A 6,551-nucleotide genomic window follows, 5' to 3' on the forward strand; every position below is an offset into this window, starting at 1 on the left:
CAATGTTAATAACATGTCACTTTGGAGTGCCCTTGATGAATCAAGAGGTCGATTTTATTGCTGGTCAAAACAAGTTTCCTAATGCTTTTAATAGTAGCAACAGTCAGTAAGCTCTCACTTATCTTCTTCATTTACGAAAATAGATAGATAAGAAAAGATGTCAGCCTCTCTTTTCTCGCGGAACACTCACTTAATGTGGCTCTTTGATTTGGAAGACAACGACAAAAGCAATTCGAGTTGGAACACCTACAAGAACCCGAATCAGAATAATTCTAATTGGCGTCCGTCGGGCTCACCACCCGGATTTCAAAATTCTTATGCTCAAGGACAAGGTCAGTATTTTAATAATAATAATAATACCAATGGTACTAATGTTCAAAATAATGTGCAGGATTCGAATGGTGGAATTGGAAGTTTGGAAGAGATGCTGAAGCAAATCTTGGAGAGAGACCAAGCTACACAGAAGAAGTTCTCCGAGCATGATCTACTTTTTAAGAATCAACAATCTGCTATTCTTGATATTCATAGGACTATATGTGATATTGCTCGTCGTTTAGAAGAGAGGCCTACGGGTCATTTTTTGGGTATTCATCAAACTAATCCGGCTGCTCAACTGAAAGCTATCTCCACTAACAGTGGTAGGGTTTTTGGTCCGGAGATAGTTAGTAGAGAAGTTGAGAAAGACGGGGAAGACGAGTTGGTGGGTGAGGAGAGAGAGATGGAGGTTCCGGGAAAATTAAAAGGTAACACACCAATTATAGAGCCGCAAGTAGAGAGAAGCATCGAAAAGAATACGGTTGAAGTCCGGCCACCACACATCAGTGACCTAGCCTATGTCCCGTATACCGCTTGTCTAAAGCATCAAAAGCATATGAAAGATTACGGGCATTTTCTCAATATATTTAGCCAATTGAATATCAACCTCCCGTTCGTTGAAGTCCTTCAGCATATGCCTAAATATGCAAAGTTTTTGAAAGACCTTCTTAAAAGAAAGGATAAGTTGGAGGAGCTTACGACTGTGCCGCTAAATGGAGAGTGTTTTACGGTGGTTCTTAATAAAGTTCCAGAAAAATTACCCGACCCAGGCGTTTTTACCATTCCATGCCTTTTCGGAAGTGACACGACGTGTCAAGAATTGGCCAATTTAGGAGCTAGCATAAACCTCATGACGTATTCTTTATATGAAAAGTTGGGCCTAGGATAGCTCACCCCTACTCGTATGACGTTTTCTTTAGCTGATCGTTCCATTAAGTATCCGAGGGGTGTCGTGGAGAATTTGCTCGTTAAGGTAGATAATTAGGTTTTTCTCGCAGTTTTTGTTGTTTTAGATATGGAGGCCGACGAGAGAGTTCATATCATTTTGGGTCGTCCATTCTTACGTACTGCAAGGGCGGTCATTGACGTGTTTGAAGGCAAGATCACTCTTAGAGCCGGCGATGACAGTGCCACTTATTTGGCTAAATCCATGAGACAACCGAGTGGTCAAGCGGTCTTATTGATCCATGCCATCCAGTTTTTTCGATAGAGTCAGTTATCTCGGGCATGGATCCACGTCTTGACGATTCCCGTTCGATGAGATTAAGTGTGGAGAAGGAGGGAGAGGTTTCTAGTTCTCTGGTAATGGTGAGGTGTGTTAGAGAAATTGGTGGTGGAAGGCTCAAGTTTGAGAAGGTTGTTGAGTTAGAAAGAAGAAGACCAAGATTGATGAATGGTCGGATCGTGATTCGATATCGTTGAGGAAATTAGAGTTCTAGCGAGGTGGAGGAAGCTCCACTGGGTCCGCCACGTGATTCGCATAACATGGGTTCTTGAGTGAAAACTCAAGTGTAAAGTTTGTTGATTTTCCTTTATTTTATTTTTATTTTCTTTGAGTCACTAACGATAGTTTTTGTAGTTTTTGCTTGCGTCGTTGAATCGTTTCAAGGAATTATCAACATCATGGAGAGAGGAATCTACGAGAATTCAAGAGGTGCCAGATAAGTTTTACACTTAAAAATGGCATAAAATGGGCATAACAAAGACTTGGTAATTTTCTGGAAATTTTTCTAACACAAAAGAGGCAAAAACACGAAAAAACTTTCTGTTAAGAGCCCCCGTCGCGTCGCGCGACGGGGGTACCCATCTCCCCTCCGCGCGAAGCGGAGTTAGTTTGGCCGAACATGGGGCGCCGCGTAGCGCGACGCCATGAAGACCCCAGGCCGCGCGGCGCGACTTTCTATGCACAGTTCAGATTTTTTTTTATTATTTCTTGTTATTCCTTGTGATATCATTCATGTGTGATTCCTTGTGTTTAGTTTGGTATTTTGAGTCATATTTTAAGGTCTAGTTGTTCGAGTATTGTTTAAGTCATCGAGTCACTATCGTAGTTTTTGGAGTTCGACTTTGTTTTCGTGTTTTTAAGTTTTGCTAGTTTGAAGATTGTATGAGCTAGAGAGACGATCCCCATGGAAGAATTTATTGAAAAAGACAAGTGTGGTGATGGAGCAGCTGAACCGTATACTTTATATTTATTTATTTGCTCGTGATTATTCAAGTTTTATATATTTTGTGGGTTTTTGAAGTACTTTAAGTGCATAATATCTATCACTATGATAAGATACATTTTAGATATGTTTGTTTTGTTTTGTCGCTTAAGTTCGTGTGTGAGAGAAGGAGTAGCCATTTTCCGAGCACATTCGTAGTTGGAGGACATTCATGGAAGAAGACTCTAGCATCAAAATTCATGCGCATATTACCAGCTAAGTCTTTTCCATTATCTAGCTTATTAACATTTTATTTTTTTTATTTTAATTTTTAGTTTTTAGTTTTTTGTTGTCCGACTTTATTTTTATTTTATTTTTGTTTTAAGACGTCCTTATCCTTGCATTGAGGACAATGCAAAATTTAAGTGTGGGGATACGATATTTGAGTCGTAGTCTTCAATCAATCGTAGTTTAATTTTAAAAAAAAAATTATTAAAAAAACTGAAAAATGTTTTAAAAATGTCCATTGAATCTAGTTTTTTGCGTTAAAGTGGGAGATGATGATATTTATCGGAAATTGATTTTCAAACTACTAATAATATGAGATAATATAGAAGAAAACGCACTTAACTTGGGATGTGTCGGTAGGCTCAGCCTTGAGAATGAAAGGGCAATTTGATAAAATGGTTAAAACGGAAATCTTTTGTGGGTAAAACGTTTTGTCCGTGGAAGATAAGTAATGAAAGGTCGGGCCATACTCAAGCCTCAATTCTTGGTATGAAAAGTAAATGTTATAAATATTATGAATTTTTAAATTTGAATACGTTATCATATGATGCTTGGGTAGGTTTAACGTTAGAGTATGCCGTGTAGCCTGTGATATAAATCTGAAACTGCTAGTTTTAGTATTTTACACCTTATTGGCGTATGGTTTATAACCTTAAATCTTGTATTTATGGAATGCCCCGGGTCCGGAGACTATGGGTCTGTATGTAGTCTATTCATCTGGGTATTAACAATTCCTAAGTGGGGTTGTGAATATTTAAAATAAAGATAAAAAGAGCAAACCCGCAGTTATCCTCCACATAAGTCAATAAGCATGATCACCACGTACAAAAAAGTACAAATACACTACTGACTTGATCATCCACGATGTTAGCCATGTGGGGTCCCCTTGCTTGCGTCTCATTACCATTAAGAAACGGACCACAAGGACACGACACATGTAAGCCCTACAGATGAAATTTTGCATACTCACCTATGGTGATGGTTCGGTCTATTGCTTGATAACAGGGGTAAGTCATGTTGTGGGGAACACTAGAAATTAATTGATTGTACCTTAATCGTATCTAATGGCTGCTTGGTAGGCTTTAATGCTTAAATTTATGTGGATAAACAATACCTTTGATCGTCTTAACTATTAATAAAAAAAAAGCAACACAAGTTTTAAATCTGCTAATTTTGATGTTTAAGTCAAGTTGGGGTGGTCTGGTCCGGTAAAAACTGAAAATAAGCTGGTCTTAATTGTGTAAACCACTGAGTAATATTATTGTCGGATCTTATTTGTTGCGGTAAAGATTAAGGCATGAGTTTAAGTGGACAACAATATCGGTGATCGTGGTTTTTGCGTTTATCCGAGCTTTAAAATTTACCTATATATTTTTAAGACTATATTCTCCGATTCTGATCCAACTGTATTATACTTTTTCAGGGACGAAAAAATAGCAAGTGTGGGGATATTTGATATAACTCTAAATATTTATGTTTCCCTTGTATATTTTATTTAATATTTTAATAGTTTATGTTCGTTTTTAGTCGAGATTTGTATACTACTAACACTTTTATGTTTCGTAGGCAATGGAAGTTGATCGTGATTGAAAAGGGCGAAAAACGAGTTAAAAAGAGCCAAAACGAAGATCCGGAACGTGTCAGGAAGGGGCCAGATAGAGAACCGATCAGACCAGGCTGGTCTGACCGGCCACCCCATTTTTACACGCCGCGTCGCGCGATGTTGAGTCAAAGATTTGACCAAAAGTATATGGAAGATTGGAATCTTCTCAGCCTCCTCAGAATTCGCCAAGTATGGATCCGGGCATACCTTGGACCTCCTAGCAAGCTTTTACTTAGCCAGGTACGATATTTTGTCTATCGGGCAAGGTTATCTTCAAGTAGTCTTCTTTAGTGGATATCCGAGCAGGGTTTGCAAATTAGTGCATTGCCGGGCAAAGTTCACTAGTTTATGTAAATCCGGGCAAGGTTCACTTTATCAAGCAAGTCTGTTCTTAATAGCCAAGTAAAGTTCACTCCCGAGTAAGCTTTTGGCTAACCAAGTCCATGAAGCCAAGTGATTGGAAGACCGAGACAGGTATTCATTAATAATAGTGGTTCGAACAAGCTTGATAATTTAATGTAACATCCTTAAGTAATATCGGGCAAGGTTCAACTCAATCAAGGAACAGTACTGTCGAGTACACTTTGCTAATAAGTTATTTCATAGCAAGGAGTTGAGATGGACCATTGAAGAACAAGGTTGCTCGTAAGGGTTTGTCGGGCAAAGTCTGACAAAGTCAAGAAGACTGAGGTCTACCCGGTGAGTATTTTACTTGGTAAAATACTCTTCAAGTAAAGTCTACCCAGAAACTGATCCCAGGCACACTTCTATGTTACTAAGTTGTGAAGGATGGCAGAGTACATAGCCTACTCGGAGAATGAAGATTAATGCAAAGCCTACCCGGAAGACTTGTTTTACACTTAGAATATTTTGTGATTATGTAATTTGAATATGTATTAATGTTTGGGGTTTCTAGAAGGAATGACAGCTGTACTTGGTTGGTAGACCTATAAATAGAATGTTTTAGGGCACGCCGCCTACGGACCAACTACGGATTCGAGCCTTTACACTTTTCAGATAAGAAAGAATATTTTCTTGAAAGTGACGACCGTCCTATGATTCGTACGGATAAACCTTCCTTCAAGAAACCCTAAATATTTTATCGTTTGTATGATTAATATTATATAAATGGAAATATTTTGAGTGAATCTTGTTTGTGTTGGTTACCTTAGAATATTAATTAAGCAACCGTATGTTATTAATTCCGCCTTTAACAAACGGAAATTCTAAATATAGCAACCCGTCATTAACTCCCTTGTCGACACATCTATTTGTGTGAGTTATGACATGATTAAGTAAGATCCAGCTGAAATCGGGGATCTGACAAGTGGTATCCGAGCTTGTTGCTGCTATTTTGGAAAGATCGTTGCTGATTGAAGATTTGAAGAAGAATGACGTAAGAAGACCACTGTTACATTGAAAAGTGACGTCAACAGCTCTGTTCTTCATTTTTCTTCCAGATCTACAATCATTTGGTGTTTTCTCTTCCTTACTCTATTTAAAGTTTTAATTTTTACATATAAATCTTGTTCTAATCACATCAGACAACTCAGATCTGAACAACCGGTTTTCAGATCTGATTATTTTTCGAACTCTGTTTTTACAAAGAAACTACTTTTGATTTCTTAAAATGTCTGGTTACGAAGAACAAGAAGTGTCTACTAACAAGATTCCTAGACTGTATGGACAGGAAAATTTCACTAAATGGAAGGTCTTGTTTGAAGCAACTGTAAGCTACAATGATGTTGATATGTGGAATTCCATCAAGAATGGTCCACAGGAGGAAGTTGAAGAAGGTGCAAATCCGGCAGCAACTGCTGCTGTGAGAGAAAGGATGAGAAAAGTAGATGACAAGGCTTTAGCTATGTTGAATCTAGGTCTGTCTTGGGAAATACTTACCAAGGTTGCACATCATCCCAATGCCAAGGCAATGTATGATGCAATACTTGAAATGTTTGAGGGAAATGTTGAGCTCAAAAACATCAAGAAGCAGAGATTGAAGCAGCAGCTAGAAAGATTTAAGTATAAAGAAGGAAAAAGGCTGAAGTCTATTCTGGAGAGGTTCTTATCAATAATGAATGATCTCAGAACCACAGACTATGCCATGACTGACTTTGACCTTAATACCAAGCTGCTCTATAACATCCCGAAATTTCTAAAATAATATTGATTGTATTATTTAAATATTGGCGGGAAAG

The sequence above is a fragment of the Bidens hawaiensis genome, unplaced genomic scaffold (genome assembly GCF_021521415.1).
Source record: "Bidens hawaiensis isolate Kalapana, Puna unplaced genomic scaffold, B.hawaiensis_p1.1 tig00048156_1, whole genome shotgun sequence".
Classification (NCBI taxonomy): Eukaryota; Viridiplantae; Streptophyta; class Magnoliopsida; order Asterales; family Asteraceae; genus Bidens; species Bidens hawaiensis.